General features: G+C 52.0%; 11 non-coding genes across 11 annotated transcripts; all 11 read right to left on the bottom strand.

Annotated features, from left to right (window-relative positions):
• Positions 1–932: 932 nt before the first annotated feature.
• trnat-agu (transfer RNA threonine (anticodon AGU)) lies at positions 933–1,006 on the bottom strand. Its single transcript has one exon. It is a non-coding gene; the product is annotated as a tRNA-Thr (tRNA).
• An 86-nt stretch (positions 1,007–1,092) lies between these two features.
• On the bottom strand, positions 1,093–1,166 carry trnan-guu (transfer RNA asparagine (anticodon GUU)). Its single transcript has one exon. It is a non-coding gene; the product is annotated as a tRNA-Asn (tRNA).
• A 418-nt stretch (positions 1,167–1,584) lies between these two features.
• trnar-ucu (transfer RNA arginine (anticodon UCU)) lies at positions 1,585–1,675 on the bottom strand. The gene is given in 2 exon segments: positions 1,585–1,620; positions 1,639–1,675. It is a non-coding gene; the product is annotated as a tRNA-Arg (tRNA).
• A 1,246-nt stretch (positions 1,676–2,921) lies between these two features.
• trnat-agu (transfer RNA threonine (anticodon AGU)) lies at positions 2,922–2,995 on the bottom strand. Its single transcript has one exon. It is a non-coding gene; the product is annotated as a tRNA-Thr (tRNA).
• Positions 2,996–3,573: 578 nt separating this feature from the next.
• trnar-ucu (transfer RNA arginine (anticodon UCU)) lies at positions 3,574–3,664 on the bottom strand. Its single transcript is given in 2 exon segments — positions 3,574–3,609; positions 3,628–3,664. It is a non-coding gene; the product is annotated as a tRNA-Arg (tRNA).
• Positions 3,665–4,902: 1,238 nt separating this feature from the next.
• trnat-agu (transfer RNA threonine (anticodon AGU)) lies at positions 4,903–4,976 on the bottom strand. The gene has a single exon. It is a non-coding gene; the product is annotated as a tRNA-Thr (tRNA).
• An 86-nt stretch (positions 4,977–5,062) lies between these two features.
• On the bottom strand, positions 5,063–5,136 carry trnan-guu (transfer RNA asparagine (anticodon GUU)). The gene has a single exon. It is a non-coding gene; the product is annotated as a tRNA-Asn (tRNA).
• A 418-nt stretch (positions 5,137–5,554) lies between these two features.
• Positions 5,555–5,645, bottom strand: trnar-ucu (transfer RNA arginine (anticodon UCU)). The gene is given in 2 exon segments: positions 5,555–5,590; positions 5,609–5,645. It is a non-coding gene; the product is annotated as a tRNA-Arg (tRNA).
• A 1,238-nt stretch (positions 5,646–6,883) lies between these two features.
• trnat-agu (transfer RNA threonine (anticodon AGU)) lies at positions 6,884–6,957 on the bottom strand. The gene has a single exon. It is a non-coding gene; the product is annotated as a tRNA-Thr (tRNA).
• A 578-nt stretch (positions 6,958–7,535) lies between these two features.
• trnar-ucu (transfer RNA arginine (anticodon UCU)) lies at positions 7,536–7,626 on the bottom strand. Its single transcript is given in 2 exon segments — positions 7,536–7,571; positions 7,590–7,626. It is a non-coding gene; the product is annotated as a tRNA-Arg (tRNA).
• Positions 7,627–8,864: 1,238 nt separating this feature from the next.
• On the bottom strand, positions 8,865–8,938 carry trnat-agu (transfer RNA threonine (anticodon AGU)). The gene has a single exon. It is a non-coding gene; the product is annotated as a tRNA-Thr (tRNA).
• Positions 8,939–20,378: the final 11,440 nt, after the last annotated feature.

The following is a 20,378-nucleotide window of genomic DNA, read 5'->3' on the forward strand; positions in this document are numbered from 1 at the left end:
TCTTGGGAAAATTCCAGATCCAAGCAACATGTTGACTTTTTGATTGATTGGAGCCAACAGACTGCTCACCATAGACTTTAAAAATCTAGTAGGCAATGCATAAAGGCAGCATGTAGTGGAACTCAGACTTGTGGTGATCTCTTGGAAAGTTTTGTCAGCCACAAATGCAAAATGGGTTAACTCCAGTTGTCTAGCTGGCTGCGTGCTTGTTATCTGCAAATAATGGTATTTTTAATGTTCTGAACTGAGTCTTGCAAAGAAGACTGCAAACTCATTGCACCTGGAGAAATACAGAAACCATCAAAGTAACATTTACCACACTGTAATTTGAAATATTAACCCGCTTTGTCATTAGCAGGTCCAGAGTGTGCCCTTTGCCCTTGGTGGGGCCACTCAGGTGCTGAGTAAGACCAAAGCTTCTGAGGACAGCGCCAAACTCTTTAGAAGAAGACGAGGTTGAGCGGGACGTGAAGGAAGGAAGGAACAGTCACTCACGTACGGGAAACTCCTACCAAGCAGTGGCCAGCCTATAGCACACTGGGATTCTGTGGTAATTGAACCAAATTTAGCAGTTCCTTTCATCAGTTAATAACACAAGCAGGCTTTCCTATTTACCAATGTAGATAACAGGGGTTACAACAGTGACTCTGGTGGGTCTCGAACTCACAGCCTTTGAATGCCTTTGCAACTTTTGTCTGATTCCCCTTTTTCACAAAAGCAAAACAGTCATCCAAAAACGGTCTACATCAATCAATCAATCAATCAATCAATCCTTACCATCAAACTGAGAAACAAGGAGTGAAAAGAGTGCATTTACTCTGTTTATTCAGGGATACTTTTCAATCTCTAATTAAAAAATGTAAAAGAGCTCTTTCGGGTGATAAGTTTTTCTGTACATGTAAACAACTGATTTGCTTGAAACGCTATCATGAAGGCACTGCTGGGATTTGAACCCAGGATCTCCTGTTTACTAGACAGGCACTTTGACCATCTGAGCCACAGCGCCTCTTAAAAGCTGCTCCAACCTGTTTCAGCTACATATTCAGTGACCAATATTACCTCATAGATTTTGCCTGCTATACCTCTTCCAATCGTCCCTGGGTGGGCTCGAACCACCAACCTCCCGGTTAACAGCCGAGCGCGCTGGCCAATTGCGCCACAGAGACAAACAGCCCGCTCAATAAAATATTTGCGAGTCGACAAGCCGCAATATCTTTTTTTTTAAAGAGAGCCAGCAACATTCGAAAGTTCAGCCCCTGTCCAATCAACTGTGTTTAATGGAGAGCGAGGGCATCAATCTTTCTACCTTTGAGCTAAATCCCCTGTACCAATGTAGCTATAAAAAAACTGGAAGTCTTTCAATCAATCGACTCTCGCCAATTTATTGCGCACTCAATATCCTGCAGTTAATCTGGATATTGAGGAAAAATTGCAAGATAATGTTATTTGACATAATGCCAATGTATTTGCTTACTTTTTCAAGCACACTTGGCAATTGAACCTCGTTCAGCAGTGCCTTTCATCAGATAGTAAAGCGGGCAGATTTTCCATTGTAAAAAAACTAGTATGTTCTCTCACCATTAGCGACTCTGGTGGGACTCGAACCCACAACCTTTGAATGCCCTTGCAAATTATGCCTAGAAGTCCAATGCGCTATCCATTGCGGCACAGAGCCCATACATCCTTCCATGATGCTCATTTCCACAAACGCAAAACACGGTTTTCATCCAAAATGGGTCCACATCAGTCATTCCTTGCCAACAAACTGAGAATCAAAAAGTGAAAAGAGTGCAGTTAATCTGTGTGTGCAGGGATACTTTTCCATCTTATTCCAATTTGTAACAGCAGCACATTTTCTGTCGTTGTAAATGATTTGCATGCTTGAATGGACAACTGATTAGTAGTAGGTTTGAGATGGGTCGGTAATTATTTAGCACTGTGGCATCAAGACTGCTCTTCTTTAAGACAGGCTTAATGACTGCAGTTTTAAGGATCTTGGGAAAATTCCAGATCCAAGCAACATGTTGACTTTTTGATTGATTGGAGCCAACAGACTGCTCACCATATACTTTAAAAATCTAGTAGGCAATGCATAAAGGCAGCATGTAGTGGAACTCAGACTTGTGGTGATCTCTTGGAAAGTTTTGTCAGCCACAAATGCAAAATGGGTTAACTCCAGTTGTCTAGCTGGCTGCGTGCTTGTTATCTGCAAATAATGGTATTTTTAATGTTCTGAACTGAGTCTTGCAAAGAAGACTGCAAACTCATTGCACCTGGAGAAATACAGAAACCATCAGACAAAGTAACATTTACCACACTGTAATTTGAAATATTAACCCGCTTTGTCATTAGCAGGTCCAGAGTGTGCCCTTTGCCCTTGGTGGGGCCACTCAGGTGCTGAGTAAGACCAAAGCTTCTGAGGACAGCGCCAAACTCTTTAGAAGAAGACGAGGTTGAGCGGGACGTGAAGGAAGGAAGGAACAGTCACTCACGTACGGGAAACTCCTACCAAGCAGTGGCCAGCCTATAGCACACTGGGATTCTGTGGTAATTGAACCAAATTTAGCAGTTCCTTTCATCAGTTAATAACACAAGCAGGCTTTCCTATTTACCAATGTAGATAACAGGGGTTACAACAGTGACTCTGGTGGGTCTCGAACTCACAGCCTTTGAATGCCTTTGCAACTTTTGTCTGATTCCCCTTTTTCACAAAAGCAAAACAGTCATCCAAAAACGGTCTACATCAATCAATCAATCAATCCTTACCATCAAACTGAGAAACAAGGAGTGAAAAGAGTGCATTTACTCTGTTTATTCAGGGATACTTTTCAATCTCTAATTAAAAAATGTAAAAGAGCTCTTTCGGGTGATAAGTTTTTCTGTACATGTAAACAACTGATTTGCTTGAAAGGCTATCGTGAAGGCACTGCTGGGATTTGAACCCAGGATCTCCTGTTTACTAGACAGGCACTTTGACCATCTAAGCCACAGCGCCTCTCAAAAGCTGCTCCAACCTGTTTCAGCTACATATTCAGTGACCAATATTACCTCATAGATTTTGCCTGCTATACCTCTTCCAATCGTCCCTGGGTGGGCTCGAACCATCAACCTCCCGGTTAACAGCCGAGCGCGCTGGCCAATTGCGCCACAGAGACAAACAGCCCGCTCAATAAAATATTTGCGAGTCGACAAGCCGCAATATCTTTTTTTTTAAAGAGAGCCAGCAACATTCGAAAGTTCAGCCCCTGTCCAATCAACTGTGTTTAATGGAGAGCGAGGGCATCAATCTTTCTACCTTTGAGCTAAATCCCCTGTACCAATGTAGCTATAAAAAAACTGGAAGTCTTTCAATCAATCGACTCTCGCCAATTTATTGCGCACTCAATATCCTGCAGTTAATCTGGATATTGAGGAAAAATTGCAAGATAATGTTATTTGACATAATGCCGATGTATTTGCTTACTTTTTCAAGCACACTTGGCAATTGAACCTCGTTCAGCAGTGCCTTTCATCAGATAGTAAAGCGAGCAGATTTTCCATTGTAAAAAAACTAGTATGTTCTCTCACCATTAGCGACTCTGGTGGGACTCGAACCCACAACCTTTGAATGCCCTTGCAAATTACGCCTAGAAGTCCAATGCACTATCCATTGCGCCACAGAGCCCATACATCCTTCCATGATGCTCATTTCCACAAACGCAAAACACGGTTTTCATCCAAAATGGGTCCACATCAGTCATTCCTTGCCAACAAACTGAGAATCAAAAAGTGAAAAGAGTGCAGTTAATCTGTGTGTGCAGGGATACTTTTCCATCTTATTCCAATTTGTAACAGCAGCGCATTTTCTGTCGTTGTAAATGATTTGCATGCTTGAATGGACAACTGAGTAGTAGTAGGTTTGAGATGGGCCGGTAATTATTTAGCACTGTGGCATCAAGACTGCTCTTCTTTAAGACAGGCTTAATGACTGCAGTTTTAAGGATCTTGGGAAAATTCCAGATCCAAGCAACATGTTGACTTTTTGATTGATTGGAGCCAACAGACTGCTCACCATAGACTTTAAAAATCTAGTAGGCAATGCATAAAGGCAGCATGTAGTGGAACTCAGACTTGTGGTGATCTCTTGGAAAGTTTTGTCAGCCACAAATGCAAAATGGGTTAACTCCAGTTGTCTAGCTGGCTGCGTGCTTGTTATCTGCAAATAATGGTATTTTTAATGTTCTGAACTGAGTCTTGCAAAGAAGACTGCAAACTCATTGCACCTGGAGAAATACAGAAACCATCAAAGTAACATTTACCACACTGTAATTTGAAATATTACCCCGCTTTGTCATTAGCAGGTCCAGAGTGTGCCCTTTGCCCTTGGTGGGGCCACTCAGGTGCTGAGTAAGACCAAAGCTTCTGAGGACAGCGCCAAACTCTTTAGAAGAAGACGAGGTTGAGCGGGACGTGAAGGAAGGAAGGAACAGTCACTCACGTACGGGAAACTCCTACCAAGCAGTGGTCAGCCTATAGCACACTGGGATTCTGTGGTAATTGAACCAAATTTAGCAGTTCCTTTCATCAGTTAATAACACAAGCAGGCTTTCCTATTTACCAATGTAGATAACAGGGGTTACAACAGTGACTCTGGTGGGTCTCGAACTCACAGCCTTTGAATGCCTTTGCAACTTTTGTCTGATTCCCCTTTTTCACAAAAGCAAAACAGTCATCCAAAAACGGTCTACATCAATCAATCAATCCTTACCATCAAACTGAGAAACAAGGAGTGAAAAGAGTGCATTTACTCTGTTTATTCAGGGATACTTTTCAATCTCTAATTAAAAAATGTAAAAGAGCTCTTTCGGGTGATAGGTTTTTCTGTACATGTAAACAACTGATTTGCTTGAAAGGCTATCGTGAAGACACTGCTGGGATTTGAACCCAGGATCTCCTGTTTACTAGACAGGCACTTTGACCATCTAAGCCACAGCGCCTCTCAAATGCTACTCCAACCTGTTTCAGCTAGATATTCAGTGACCAATATTACCTCATAGATTTTGCCTGCTGTACCTCTTCCAATCGTCCCTGGGTGGGCTCGAACCACCAACCTCCCGGTTAACAGCCGAGCGCGCTGGCCAATTGCGCCACAGAGACAAACAGCCCACTCAATAAAATATTTGCGAGTCGACAAGCCGCAATATCTTTTTTTTTTAAAGCGAGCCAGCAACATTCGAAAGTTCAGCCCCTGTCCAATCAACTGTGTTTAATGGAGAGCGAGGGCATCAATCTTTCTACCTTTGAGCTAAATCCCCTGTACCAATGTAGCTATAAAAAACTGGAAGTCTTTCAATCAATCGACTCTCGCCAATTTATTGCGCACTCAATATCCTGCAGTTAATCTGGATATTGAGGAAAAATTGCAAGATAATGTTATTTGACATAATGCCGATGTATTTGCTTACTTTTTCAAGCACACTTGGCAATTGAACCTCGTTGAGCAGTGCCTTTCATCAGATAGTAAAGCGAGCAGATTTTCCATTGTAAAAAAACTAGTATGTTCTCTCACCATTAGCGACTCTGGTGGGACTCGAACCCACAACCTTTGAATGCCCTTGCAAATTACGCCTAGAAGTCCAATGCACTATCCATTGCGCCACAGAGCCCATACATCCTTCCATGATGCTCATTTCCACAAACACAAAACACGGTTTTCATCCAAAATGGGTCCACATCAGTCATTCCTTGCCAACAAACTGAGAATCAAAAAGTGAAAAGAGTGCAGTTAATCTGTGTGTGCAGGGATACTTTTCCATCTTATTCCAATTTGTAACAGCAGCGCATTTTCTGTCGTTGTAAATGATTTGCATGCTTGAATGGACAACTGAGTAGTAGTAGGTTTGAGATGGGCCGGTAATTATTTAGCACTGTGGCATCAAGACTGCTCTTCTTTAAGACAGGCTTAATGACTGCAGTTTTAAGGATCTTGGGAAAATTCCAGATCCAAGCAACATGTTGACTTTTTGATTGATTGGAGCCAACAGACTGCTCACCATAGACTTTAAAAATCTAGTAGGCAATGCATAAAGGCAGCATGTAGTGGAACTCAGACTTGTGGTGATCTCTTGGAAAGTTTTGTCAGCCACAAATGCAAAATGGGTTAACTCCAGTTGTCTAGCTGGCTGCGTGCTTGTTATCTGCAAATAATGGTATTTTTAATGTTCTGAACTGAGTCTTGCAAAGAAGACTGCAAACTCATTGCACCTGGAGAAATACAGAAACCATCAAAGTAACATTTACCACACTGTAATTTGAAATATTAACCCGCTTTGTCATTAGCAGGTCCAGAGTGTGCCCTTTGCCCTTGGTGGGGCCACTCAGGTGCTGAGTAAGACCAAAGCTTCTGAGGACAGCGCCAAACTCTTTAGAAGAAGACGAGGTTGAGCGGGACGTGAAGGAAGGAAGGAACAGTCACTCACGTACGGGAAACTCCTACCAAGCAGTGGCCAGCCTATAGCACACTGGGATTCTGTGGTAATTGAACCAAATTTAGCAGTTCCTTTCATCAGTTAATAACACAAGCAGGCTTTCCTATTTACCAATGTAGATAACAGGGGTTACAACAGTGACTCTGGTGGGTCTCGAACTCACAGCCTTTGAATGCCTTTGCAACTTTTGTCTGATTCCCCTTTTTCACAAAAGCAAAACAGTCATCCAAAAACGGTCTACATCAATCAATCAATCCTTACCATCAAACTGAGAAACAAGGAGTGAAAAGAGTGCATTTACTCTGTTTATTCAGGGATACTTTTCAATCTCTAATTAAAAAATGTAAAAGAGCTCTTTCGGGTGATAAGTTTTTCTGTACATGTAAACAACTGATTTGCTTGAAAGGCTATCATGAAGGCACTGCTGGGATTTGAACCCAGGATCTCCTGTTTACTAGACAGGCACTTTGACCATCTAAGCCACAGCGCCTCTCAAATGCTACTCCAACCTGTTTCAGCTAGATATTCAGTGACCAATATTACCTCATAGATTTTGCCTGCTGTACCTCTTCCAATCGTCCCTGGGTGGGCCCGAACCACCAACCTCCCGGTTAACAGCCGAGCGCGCTGGCCAATTGCGCCACAGAGACAAACAGCCCACTCAATAAAATATTTGCGAGTCGACAAGCCGCAATATCTTTTTTTTTTAAAGCGAGCCAGCAACATTCGAAAGTTCAGCCCCTGTCCAATCAACTGTGTTTAATGGAGAGCGAGGGCATCAATCTTTCTACCTTTGAGCTAAATCCCCTGTACCAATGTAGCTATAAAAAACTGGAAGTCTTTCAATCAATCGACTCTCGCCAATTTATTGCGCACTCAATATCCTGCAGTTAATCTGGATATTGAGGAAAAATTGCAAGATAATGTTATTTGACATAATGCCGATGTATTTGCTTACTTTTTCAAGCACACTTGGCAATTGAACCTCGTTCAGCAGTGCCTTTCATCAGATAGTAAAGCGAGCAGATTTTCCATTGTAAAAAAACTAGTATGTTCTCTCACCATTAGCGACTCTGGTGGGACTCGAACCCACAACCTTTGAACGCCCTTGCAAATTATGCCTAGAAGTCCAATGCGCTATCCATTGCGCCACAGAGCCCATACATCCTTCCATGATGCTCATTTCCACAAACACAAAACACGGTTTTCATCCAAAATGGGTCCACATCAGTCATTCCTTGCCAACAAACTGAGAATCAAAAAGTGAAAAGAGTGCAGTTAATCTGTGTGTGCAGGGATACTTTTCCATCTTATTCCAATTTGTAACAGCAGCGCATTTTCTGTCGTTGTAAATGATTTGCATGCTTGAATGGACAACTGAGTAGTAGTAGGTTTGAGATGGGCCGGTAATTATTTAGCACTGTGGCATCAAGACTGCTCTTCTTTAAGACAGGCTTAATGACTGCAGTTTTAAGGATCTTGGGAAAATTCCAGATCCAAGCAACATGTTGACTTTTTGATTGATTGGAGCCAACAGACTGCTCACCATAGACTTTAAAAATCTAGTAGGCAATGCATAAAGGCAGCATGTAGTGGAACTCAGACTTGTGGTGATCTCTTGGAAAGTTTTGTCAGCCACAAATGCAAAATGGGTTAACTCCAGTTGTCTAGCTGGCTGCGTGCTTGTTATCTGCAAATAATGGTATTTTTAATGTTCTGAACTGAGTCTTGCAAAGAAGACTGCAAACTCATTGCACCTGGAGAAATACAGAAACCATCAAAGTAACATTTACCACACTGTAATTTGAAATATTAACCCGCTTTGTCATTAGCAGGTCCAGAGTGTGCCCTTTGCCCTTGGTGGGGCCACTCAGGTGCTGAGTAAGACCAAAGCTTCTGAGGACAGCGCCAAACTCTTTAGAAGAAGACGAGGTTGAGCGGGACGTGAAGGAAGGAAGGAACAGTCACTCACGTACGGGAAACTCCTACCAAGCAGTGGCCAGCCTATAGCACACTGGGATTCTGTGGTAATTGAACCAAATTTAGCAGTTCCTTTCATCAGTTAATAACACAAGCAGGCTTTCCTATTTACCAATGTAGATAACAGGGGTTACAACAGTGACTCTGGTGGGTCTCGAACTCACAGCCTTTGAATGCCTTTGCAACTTTTGTCTGATTCCCCTTTTTCACAAAAGCAAAACAGTCATCCAAAAACGGTCTACATCAATCAATCAATCCTTACCATCAAACTGAGAAACAAGGAGTGAAAAGAGTGCATTTACTCTGTTTATTCAGGGATACTTTTCAATCTCTAATTAAAAAATGTAAAAGAGCTCTTTCGGGTGATAAGTTTTTCTGTACATGTAAACAACTGATTTGCTTGAAAGGCTATCATGAAGGCACTGCTGGGATTTGATCCCAGGATCTCCTGTTTACTAGACAGGCACTTTGACCATCTAAGCCACAGCGCCTCTAACCTGTTTCAGCTAGATATTCAGTGACCAATGTTACCTCATAGATTTTGCCTGCTATACCTCTTCCAATCGTCCCTGGGTGGGCTCGAACCACCAACCTCCCGGTTAACCCTTTAAGCGCCAAAGTCGCAGAAATGCGACTTTACCGTACAAGGAAATTTATGAAATAATAGTAGAAAATGAATCACTTCAGTCATTGGTCGGTTCGGTGCAACTTCCTCTTATTAGCCAGGTATGATCTAGGGCAGATCCGGTAAGGAAAAAAATGGCTGGAGGAAGTACACGTGGCATGCAATTTACAGCAGATTCTGACTCTGAAGGAAATTATCTCCCCGAGAGTGACGATGGATTTCCAAGTGGAGATGAAGGGACTTCGAAACAACGGACAGGTGCAAAGGACAGACGGAGGCGTGGAACCAGTGGAACCAGTGGCTGCAGTAAAACTTGCCAGGTGGATGAGAGCTGGGACATGCTGAGAGAGGTCGAGGTATTTGAGGCATGGATCAAACCTTTTGAAGACCCAGTTGGCTACACAGGAGAGATGGATCTGACGGATGCTAATCCATTTGATATTCTGTCACTCTTTCTGACCGATCAGTTTTGGACTTTCATTACTGATGAGACAAATAGATATGCACATCAGTGTATGGCACCTATGATTCTGAAGCCACATTCAAGATTTCTTGAGTGGTATGATGTATCAGTCACCGAAATGAAAGCTTTCTTTGCTTTGCATCTCTCCATGGGCCTTGTTGAGAAACCTGAAATCGAGGATTACTGGGGAACATTTTGGCTTACACAAACGCCTGGATTTGGAAATGTAATGTCAAGAAACAGATTTGAAATCATTCTTTCGTTCTTTCCCGGGCACGATAAACTGTTCAAAGTGCGCCCAATAATAGATTTGATTATTCCCAAATTTGCAGCAGTTTACAGTCCAATCAAGGAGCTTTCTTTAGATGAAATGACAATAGCTTTCAAGGGGAGATCTTCACTAAAATGTTACTCTCCGAATAAACCTGACAAATATGGCTATAGAGTGTATGCCCTGAGTGAAAGCTGTTCAGGGTATGTTTTGCGCTGGTCAATGCACACTGGACAGTACAAAAATAATGCAAGCAACATCAGTGCAACACACGCACTTGTCCGTGAGTTGGTTTCTCCCTTTACGGGCAAAGGACACGAGATTTACATGGACAGTTACTATACCTCGCCTGTAATTGCAAATGAATTAGCAGATTTGGAAACTGGACTGTGTGGGACGGTAAGGATTACCAGGTTGGGGATGCCAAAATGCCTTGGTAAAAGTGTCTTACAGCTGAAAAAAGGAGATGACCCAGTTTTTTGCAGAAAGGGAAAACTCCTGGCTTGTGCTTGGCACGATACTAAACGTCTCACCATGTTGTCCACAGTCCATGGAAATGATTGTGTTCAGAGGAGGATCCGGTCCAAGACAGATGACACTGGCTTCCGTGACATCAAAAGACCTGTATGTGTCGACCAGTACAACGCCTACATGGGTGGAGTGGACACTGCTGACCAGAGGATGAAGACATACCTCTTTCCACACAGGTCCCGGAAATGGTATCATCGCATATTCAATGCCATTATAAGCATAAGTATTGTCAACTCACACATCATATACACCAAATCCACTCCAGGCCCACACAAACCTTTAAAGGTTTACATTCAGAACATTATTGATGCATTACTGGCTGATCACTCCAAAAAACAAGAGAGGCGCTCAAGACCGGAGGGTGAAATGCCACAGAGACTCACAGAGCGTCATTGGCTTTGTCAAGCAGAGGGACGTCCAGACTGCGCCGTGTGCTCTGACCGCTCTCGTACCAAAGGCAGGCGGCAAACAAAGTACAGGTGCCGTCAGTGTGGCGTTGGCCTCTGTGCGGTTCCATGCAACGAGAGATACCATACGCTAAAAAACTTTAAATGCTGTCATTTGGATATGTAAAAGTGCAGGGTACCTTGACCCTGGATGGACATCTTTTCTGTGATGGCTCTCTCCTTTCTTCACTGCTTTCTCCACAACCTGCCTGGCACCAATGATGGATGTATAAGTTGGAAAAATAAAAAAAATGAAAAAAATACATAATAAATACCGTGTTTGTCATCATTTGGTCAGAACTTGTAATCAGGGCCCGAGTTTGAAGATGTGAGCAAAAGGGGTGAAAATGGGTTAAAATGTGAAAAAACACCAAAATGAGCAAAATGAAATAATCCCCCATCATCAGTGCACTGTTTGCCCCCAGAAAAGCACTCCCCTGGGGCCTGGAGGTGATCTGACCACCAGAATATAGTACCATATACCCCTGCTGGACTTAGAAAAAAACCGAGCTTCCAGCCAATAGTACACTATACCCGAGGGACTCTGTCGTTTTTCGGCAATAGTACACTATACCCGAGGGACTCTGTCGTTTTTCGGCAATAGTACACTATACCCGAGGGACTCTGTCGTTTTTCGGCAATAGTACACTATACCCGAGGGACTCTGTCATTTTTCGGCAATAGTACACTATACCCGAGCGACTCTGTCGTTTTTCCGGGCCGTAGTATGACGTTGTGAGCAAAAGGGGTGAAAATGGGTTAAAATGTGAAAAAAACACCAAAATGAGCAAAATGAAATAATCCCCCATCATCAGTGCACTGTTTGCCCCCAGAAAAGCACTCCCCTGGGGCCTGGAGGTGATCTGACCATCATAGTATAGCACCATATGCCCCTGAGGGACTTAGAGTAAAAACCGAAATAGTACACTATACCTGAAAAGACTCTGTCATTTTTCGGCAATAGTACACTATACCCGAGCGACTCTGTCGTTTTTCCGGGCCGTAGTATGAAGTTGTGAGCAAAAGGGGTGAAAATGGGTTAAAATGTGAAAAAACACCAAAATGAGCAAAATGAAATAATCCCCCATCATCAGTGCACTGTTTGCCCCCAGAAAAGCACTCCCCTGGGGCCTGGAGGTGATCTGACCATCATAGTATAGCACCATATGCCCCTGAGGGACTTAGAGTAAAAACCGAAATAGTACACTATACCTAAAGACTCTGTCGTTTTTCGGCAATAGTACACTATATACCGTTGGACTTAGTCGTTTTTTGGGCTCGTGGAAATAAGCGTTCAGCTCAAGAGTCCCGGGCTAAATCACGCTGCTCCCGAGAAATTCCTACGCTGCTCTCACGCGGGATGTGCAAAATAGTAATGCTGGGAGGGACGGGCGGGCGGTTTTTGAGAATGACGTTTTTCGCAATCGAAACAGGTACATTTCCTGGTTGTGCGGCTACTGGCGGAGGAGCTCGTTTGACGGACACACGAGAACCGCGATCGATGGGCCCCGTTCTGGTTTTATCCAGCTTCCAAGGCTCCTTCACAGCCGTAATCTCAAGTCATGGTTCGGAGGTGCGGAGGTGAGCGTCGGATCACGGAGCCTCTGAATGGAGCCCCGCCCTCCGCGCTCCTCCGCGCTCTAAGCGCCGCTCAGACCGGGCATGAGAGGGTCTATTTTCGGCTTGATTTTACCAGACTCCCGGGCACTTCCACAAGCTTGCTGTTTGCTCTGATTGCTCGGGGCAGAGCACAGTGTCACGCTGACCACGGGCTGTACATGGAGGTGAGAGCTGGTTGTAAGGCGGATCACGGAGCCTCTGAATGGAGCCCCACGCTCCGCGCTCCTCCGCGCTCTAAGCGCCGCTCAGACCGGGCATGAGAGGGTCTATTTTCGGCTTGATTTTACCAGACTCCCGGGCACTTCCAGAAGCTTGCTGTTTGCTCTGATTGCTCGGGGCAGAGCACGGTGTCACGCTGACCACGGGCTATACGTGGAGGTGAGAGCTGGTTGTAAGGCGGATCACGGAGCCTCTGAATGGAGCCCCACGCTCCGCGCTCCTCCGCGCTCTAAGCGCCGCTCAGACCCGGCATGAGAGGGTCTATTTTCGGCTTGATTTTACCAGACTCGCGGGCACTTCCAGAAGCTTGCTGTTTGCTCTGATTGCTCGGGGCAGAGCACAGTGTCACGCTGACCACGGGCTGTACGCGGAGGTGACCCGCTCCGTGATCTTAGCTTCGCCCAGACCCAGGGCCATCCACCCCGCACACGGCCAGACTTTGCCCGGCCAGGGAGCACCTTCTGCGGGTCGGAGGCTCCGGGTCGGAGCCCCTGGAGCCTGGAGCCCTCACCGGGCCCCGAACTCGGCTGCCGGAGGCAGTGCAGTGCCTCATGGATAAAAGTGCACCCAGCCGGTCTCGAACTCGCGTGAGCATGAATCAACCATGAAAATGGTACAAATCATGGTTCTATGTATACCAGACAAGGAGCTTGGTCGACGGGCACACATGACCCGCCATAGTAGGGCCCCGTTCTGGTTTTATCCAGCTTCGAAGGCTCCTGCGCACTGCGGGTTTGTTTACATTTTGCGGCTGTGGTTTGCTCCGGCTAACCTCACGCCGGACACGTTGGAAGCGAGGCCGAGACAGAGGTCCCACCAGGCGCGGGGCGTCAGTCTGACTGGCTTCCCCCGCGCCTGGCCCCTTGTCTCCGGAGATGGGACCGTCACTCACCCCCGCACTGAAGGACGCGCGGCTTGAAGGATGATGGCTGTGCTTAGCCCCTGTGCCAGGGGCTCTGAGCCAGTCCCCTTCAGCCTCAACGCGTCCGGTGGGAACACAGTCCGGGTCCATTGTCACTCACCCCTGCGCAGAAGGACGCGCGGCTTGGAGGATGATGGCTGCGCTTAGCCCCTGGCACAGGGGCTCTGCACCAGTCCCCTTCAGCCTCAACGCGTCCGGTGGAACAACAGTCCAGGCCCTCTGTCACTCACCCCTGCGCAGAAGGACGCGCGGCTTGGAGGATGATGGCTGCGCTTAGCCCCTGGCACAGGGGCTCTGCACCAGTCCCCTTCAGCCTCAACGCGTCTGGTGGAACAACAGTCCAGGCCCACTGTCACTCACCCCCGCACTGAAGGACGCGCGGCTTGGAGGATGATGGCTGCGCTTAGCCCCTGTTACAGGGGCTCTGCGCCAGTCTCCTTCAGCCTCAACGCGTCCGACGGAACCACAATCCGGGCCCATTGTCACTCACCCCCGCACAGCAGGAGGCGCGGCTTGAAGGATGATGGCTGCGCTTTGCCCCTGGGCCCAAGGGCTCTGCGCCAGTCCCCTTCAGCCTCAACGTGTCCGATGGCTCTGCGCGGGGCGGGGGGCAGGGCCGGCGCATACTTTTGGTCCGACTCCGGTCCCTTCCTCGTCTCTGAGTTTGTCAAATGCAGCGCCTGTCCAGGGCTCACTTTGCTATCAACTGTGGCTGGTCACCGCCATCGTAGGGCCCCGTTCTGGTTTCATCCAGCTTCGAAGGCTCCTGCGCACTGCGGGGTTGTAGGCATTTGTGGTCCTGATTTGCGCTGGCTCACCCTCACGCTGGACACAGCGCCAGATGATATATTTGGTCCGACTCCGGTCCCTTCCTCGTTTCTGAGTTTGTCAAATGCAGCGCCTGTCCAGGGCTCACTTTGCTATCAACTGTGGCTGGTCACCGCCATCGTAGGGCCCCGTTCTGGTTTCATCCAGCTTCGAAGGCTCCTGCGCACTGCGGGGTTGTAGGCATTTGTGGTCCTGATTTGCGCTGGCTCACCCTCACGCTGGACACAGCGCCAGATGATATATTTGGTCCGACTCCGGTCCCTTCCTCGTCTCTGAGTTTGTCAAATGCAGCGCCTGTCCAGGGCTCACTTTGCTATCAACTGTGGCTGGTCACCGCCATCGTAGGGCCCCGTTCTGGTTTCATCCAGCTTCGAAGGCTCCTGCGCACTGCGGGGTTGTAGGCATTTGTGGTCCTGATTTGCGCTGGCTCACCCTCACGCTGGACACAGCGCCAGATGATATATTTGGTCCGACTCCGGTCCCTTCCTCGTCTCTGAGTTTGTCAAATGCAGCGCCTGTCCAGGGCTCACTTTGCTATCAACTGTGGCTGGTCACCGCCATCGTAGGGCCCCGTTCTGGTTTCATCCAGCTTCGAAGGCTCCTGCGCACTGCGGGGTTGTAGGCATTTGTGGTCCTGATTTGCGCTGGCTCACCCTCACGCTGGACACAGCGCCAGATGATATATTTGGTCCGACTCCGGTCCCTTCCTCGTCTCTGAGTTTGTCAAATGCAGCGCCTGTCCAGGGCTCACTTTGCTATCAACTGTGGCTGGTCACCGCCATCGTAGGGCCCCGTTCTGGTTTCATCCAGCTTCGAAGGCTCCTGCGCACTGCGGGGTTGTAGGCATTTGTGGTCCGGAGCCCCGGCTCTAAATTAAACCTGTTACCCTAGAAGGCCGGCCTCCGGGTCCCCCCTCTCTTCTTCGGTTATGGAGTACATTGGGCGCGGGGGCAGCCAGTGGAGGGCAAGGGCCCTGCCTCCAAGTGTGGTGTAGGGTACAGGGGAGCCAGGGCCTTGGGGTCCTGGTGCTTTTTATCTTTTAAAGTGGCTCAGAGTACCAAGGGCACGGACTTCCAGGGGGCTGCACCAAGGGTGTGTAGCTCGTGTGGGGGTGCTTAAGTGTGGGTACCCGGGGACGAAAGGTGGGCCGGGGCCGGCGTGAGCCTCTGTGGTGAGTGCTGGGCCGTTCCATTGGTACTCCAGTCAGAGTACCAAGGGCACGGACTTCCATGGTATAGTACCAAGGGCACGGACCTCCAGGGGGCTGAACCAAGGGTGTGTAGCCCGTGTGGGGGTGCTTAAGTGTGGGTCCCCGGGTTCGAAGGGAGGGCCTGGTCCCCGGTGGTCATCCCCGGAGTCCCAGAGCCTGCAACCCGGGGAAGAGTGGCCCGTCCCCAGACTGAGTTTGGGGGAATGCGGGGTGGCTCTGGAGGGGCTCCAGGGGTTCCAGGGGGTGCTCGGCGGAGGCCATGCCCAGCCCGAGTGGCCCGTCCCCAGACTGAGTTTGGGGGAATGCGGGGTGGCTCTGGAGGGGCTCTAGGGGTTCCAGGGGGTGCTCGGCGGAGGCCATGCCCAGCCAGAGTGGCCCTTCCCCGGGCAGAATCTGGGGAGAGTGGGGGGTGGCTCTGGAGGTGCTCCGGGGGCTCCAGGGGTTCCAGGGGGTGCTCGGCGGAGGCCATGCCCAGCCAGAGTGGCCCGTCCCCAGACTGAGTTTGGGGGAATGCGGGGTGGCTCTGGAGGGGCTCCAGGGGTTCCAGGGGGTGCTCGGCGGAGGCCATGCCCAGCCAGAGTGGCCCTTCCCCGAGCAGAATCTGGGGAGAGTGGGGGGTGGCTCTGGAGGTGCTCCGGGGGCTCCAGGGGTTCCAGGGGGTGCTCAGTGGGGGCCATGCCCAGCCAGAGTGGCCCGTCCCCAGACTGAGTTTGGGGGAATGCGGGGTGGCTCTGGAGGGGCTCCAGGGGTTCCAGGGGGTGCTCGGCGGAGGCCATGCCCAGCCAGAGTGGCCCTTCCCCGGGCAGAATCTGGGGAGAGTGGGGGGTGGCTCTGGAGGTGCTCCGGGGGCTCCAGGGGTTCCAGGGGGTGTTCAGTGGAGGCCATGCCCAGCCAGAGTGGCCCGTCCCCAGACTGAGTTTGGGGGAATGCGGGGTGCCTCTGGAGGGGCTCCAGGGGTTCCAGGGGGTGCTCGGCGGAGGCCATGCCCAGCCCGAGTGGCCCGTCCCCAGACTGAGTTTGGGGGAATGCGGGGTGGCTCTGGAGGGGCTCCAGGGGTTCCAGGGGGTGCTCGGCGGAGGCCATGCCCAGCCAGAGTGGCCCGTCCCCAGACTGAGTTTGGGGGAATGCGGGGTGGCTCTGGAGGGGCTCCAGGGGTTCCAGGGGGTGCTCGGCGGAGGCCATGCCCAGCCAGAGTGGCCCTTCCCCGGGCAGAATCTGGGGAGAGTGGGGGGTTGCTCTGGAGGTGCTCCGGGGGCTCCAGGGGTTCCAGGGGGTGCTCAGTGGGGGCCATGCCCAGCCAGAGTGGCCCGTCCCCAGACTGAGTTTGGGGGAATGCGGGGTGGCTCTGGAGGGGCTCCAGGGGTTCCAGGGGGTGCTCGGCGGAGGCCATGCCCAGCCAGAGTGGCCCTTCCCCGGGCAGAATCTGGGGAGAGTGGGGGGTGGCTCTGGAGGTGCTCCGGGGGCTCCAGGGGTTCCAGGGGGTGTTCAGTGGAGGCCATGCCCAGCCAGAGTGGCCCGTCCCCAGACTGAGTTTGGGGGAATGCGGGGTGGCTCTGGAGGGGCTCCAGGGGTTCCAGGGGGTGCTCGGCGGAGGCCATGCCCAGCCCGAGTGGCCCGTCCCCAGACTGAGTTTGGGGGAATGCGGGGTGGCTCTGGAGGGGCTCCAGGGGTTCCAGGGGGTGCTCGGCGGAGGCCATGCCCAGCCAGAGTGGCCCGTCCCCAGACTGAGTTTGGGGGAATGCGGGGTGGCTCTGGAGGGGCTCCAGGGGTTCCAGGGGGTGCTCGGCGGTGGCCATGCCCAGCCAGAGTGGCCCTTCCCCGGGCAGAATCTGGGGAGAGTGGGGGGTGGCTCTGGAGGTGCTCCGGGGGCTCCAGGGGTTCCAGGGGGTGCTCAGTGGGGGCCATGCCCAGCCAGAGTGGCCCGTCCCCAGACTGAGTTTGGGGGAATGCGGGGTGGCTCTGGAGGGGCTCCAGGGGTTCCAGGGGGTGCTCGGCGGAGGCCATGCCCAGCCAGAGTGGCCCTTCCCCGGGCAGAATCTGGGGAGAGTGGGGGGTGGCTCTGGAGGTGCTCCGGGGGCTCCAGGGGTTCCAGGGGGTGTTCAGTGGAGGCCATGCCCAGCCAGAGTGGCCCGTCCCCAGACTGAGTTTGGGGGAATGCGGGGTGGCTCTGGAGGGGCTCCAGGGGTTCCAGGGGGTGCTCGGCGGAGGCCATGCCCAGCCCGAGTGGCCCGTCCCCAGACTGAGTTTGGGGGAATGCGGGGTGGCTCTGGAGGGGCTCCAGGGGTTCCAGGGGGTGCTCGGCGGAGGCCATGCCCAGCCCGAGTGGCCCGTCCCCAGACTGAGTTTGGGGGAATGCGGGGTGGCTCTGCAGGGGCTCCAGGGTATCCAGGGGGTGCTCGGCGGAGGCCATGCCCAGCCAGAGTGGCCCTTCCCCGGGCAGAATCTGGGGAGAGTGGGGGGTGGCTCTGGAGGTGCTCCGGGGGCTCCAGGGGTTCCAGGGGGTGCTCAGTGGGGGCCATGCCCAGCCAGAGTGGCCCGTCCCCAGACTGAGTTTGGGGGAATGCGGGGTGGCTCTGGAGGGGCTCCAGGGGTTCCAGGGGGTGCTCGGCGGAGGCCATGCCCAGCCAGAATGGCCCTTCCCCGGGCAGAATCTGGGGAGAGTGGGGGGTGGCTCTGGAGGTGCTCCGGGGGCTCCAGGGGTTCCAGGGGGTGTTCAGTGGAGGCCATGCCTAGCCAGAGTGGCCCGTCCCCAGACTGAGTTTGGGGGAATGCGGGGTGGCTCTGGAGGGGCTCCAGGGGTTCCAGGGGGTGCTCGGCGGAGGCCATGCCCAGCCCGAGTGGCCCGTCCCCAGACTGAGTTTGGGGGAATGCGGGATGGCTCTGGAGGGGCTCCAGGGGTTCCAGGGGGTGCTCGGCGGAGGCCATGCCCAGCCAGAGTGGCCCTTCCCCGGGCAGAATCTGGGGAGAGTGGGGGGTGGCTCTGGAGGGGCTCCAGGGGTTCCAGGGGGTGCTCGGCGGAGGCCATGCCCAGCCAGAGTGGCCCTTCCCCGGGCAGAATCTGGGGAGAGTGGGGGGTGGCTCTGGAGGGTCTCCGGGGGCTCCAGGGGTTCCAGGGGGTGCTCAGTGGGGGCCATGCCCAGCCAGAGTGGCCCTTCCCCGGGGTGAGTCTGGAGGAGTGGGGGGTGGCTCTGGAGGGGCTCCAGGGGTTCCAGGGGGTGCTCGGCGGAGGCCATGCCCAGCCAGAGTGGCCCTTCCCCGGGCAGAATCTGGGGAGAGTGGGGGGTGGCTCTGGAGGTGCTCCGGGGGCTCCAGGGGTTCCAGGGGGTGCTCAGTGGGGGCCATGCCCAGCCAGAGTGGCCCTTCCCCGGGGTGAGTCTGGAGGAGTGGGGGGTGGCTCTGGAGGGGCTCCAGGGGTTCCAGAGGGTGCTCGGCGGAGGCCATGCCCAGCCAGAGTGGCCCTTCCCCGGGCAGAGTCTGGGGAGAGTGGGGGGTGGCTCTGGAGGTGCTCCGGGGGCTCCAGGGGGTGCTCAGTGGAGGCCATGCCCAGCCAGAGTGGCCCTTCCCCGGGCAGAATCTGGGGAGAGTGGGGGGTGGCTCTGGAGGTGCTCCGGGGGCTCCAGGGGGTGCTCAGTGGAGGCCATGCCCAGCCAGAGTGGCCCTTCCCCGGGCAGAATCTGGGGAGAGTGGGGGGTGGCTCTGGAGGTGCTCCGGGGGCTCCAGGGGGTGCTCAGTGGAGGCCATGCCCAGCCAGAGTGGCCCTTCCCCGGGCAGAATCTGGGGAGAGTGGGGGGTGGCTCTGGAGGTGCTCCGGGGGCTCCAGGGGGTGCTCAGTGGAGGCCATGCCCAGCCAGAGTGGCCCTTCCCCGGGCAAAGTCTGGCCGTGTGCGGGGTGGGTGAACCCTGCTCCGCCTCACGCGAGTTCGAGACCGGCTGGGTGCACCTTTATCCATGAGGCACTGCACTGCCTCCGGCAGCCGAGTTCGGGGCCCAGTAAGGGCTCCAGGCTCCAGGGGCTCCGACCCGGAGCCTCCGACCCGCAGAAGGTGCTCCCTGGCCGGGCAAAGTCTGGCCGTGTGCGGGGTGGGTGAACCCTGCTCCGCCTCACGCGAGTTCGAGACCGGCTGGGTGCACCTTTATCCATGAGGCACTGCACTGCCTCCGGCAGCCGAGTTCGGGGCCCAGTGAGGGCTCCAGGCTCCAGGGGCTCCGACCCGGAGCCTCCGACCCGCAGAAGGTGCTCCCTGGCCGGGCAAAGTCTGGCCGTGTGCGGGGTGGGTGAACCCTGCTCCGCCTCACGCGAGTTCGAGACCGGCTGGGTGCACCTTTATCCATGAGGCACTGCACTGCCTCCGGCAGCCGAGTTCGGGGCCCAGTGAGGGCTCCAGGCTCCAGGGGCTCCGACCCGGAGCCTCCGACCCGCAGAAGGTGCTCCCTGGCCGGGCAAAGTCTGGCCGTGTGCGGGGTGGGTGAACCCTGCTCCGCCTCACGCGAGTTCGAGACCGGCTGGGTGCACTTTTATCCAAGAATCAACTGGAGTGTGGAGCTTCTACGGGCCTCCAGGGGCACTGCCGACCCAGAGCTGTGCCCCGGCTTCAGTTCTCTGTATCTCAGGAAGTTTTTTATTTATACATTTATTTCATCCATAATCTCTGGCGCCTAAAGGGTTATCAGTCCTTGGGGCTTGGGGCTAGGCTTGGCGTTTGTCAAATATTTATTTATTTTTGTCCACCTTTATTTACAAAAAATACAGAAGATGGCAGCAGATGATAAGGTATTGAAACCAAAAACTCTGTATT

The sequence above is a fragment of the Eucyclogobius newberryi genome, unplaced genomic scaffold, assembly GCF_026437365.1.
Source record: "Eucyclogobius newberryi isolate DKJ021-1_F unplaced genomic scaffold, fEucNew1.0.hap1 SCAF_29, whole genome shotgun sequence".
NCBI classification, from domain to species: Eukaryota; Metazoa; Chordata; class Actinopteri; order Gobiiformes; family Gobiidae; genus Eucyclogobius; species Eucyclogobius newberryi.